This window comes from Nematolebias whitei, chromosome 1 (genome assembly GCF_014905685.2).
Source record: "Nematolebias whitei isolate Nwh7 chromosome 1, NemWhi1, whole genome shotgun sequence".
In the NCBI taxonomy this organism is placed as follows: domain Eukaryota; kingdom Metazoa; phylum Chordata; class Actinopteri; order Cyprinodontiformes; family Rivulidae; genus Nematolebias; species Nematolebias whitei.
In genome coordinates this window covers 39,691,140-39,691,531 of record NC_056498.1, presented here as the reverse complement: position 1 = coordinate 39,691,531, position 392 = coordinate 39,691,140, and positions in this window count along the sequence as shown.

Genomic DNA, 392 nt, shown 5'->3' with positions numbered 1-392 from the left:
TCTATGGAGTATTGTGAAGAGGAAGATGTGATACACCAGACCCAACAATTCAGAAGAGCTGAAGGCCACTATCAGAGCAACCTGGGCTCTCATAACTATGGCTGAGTACCGAATCGAGGTTCTTAAATGGCACCCATCGAACTGCACTGGTCAGTGTATGGATTGAAACGTCACTGTTTTTCGGTGTCAAGTTTCGGTATTGGCTGTAAGGTGTCACGTGGTTTCAGCACGTAGGCAGGTAAAACACCAGATGTATGACAAACAGACTACGTGTTTATACCCAGAGCTGTATAGAGCTGCCGCACCTAATCTATGTAGAATGTATGTCTATGGTGCTGGTGACGCCCACAGACGAGGTTCACGTGTGTAGCGCGTGTTGTCGAAGCAGCTCG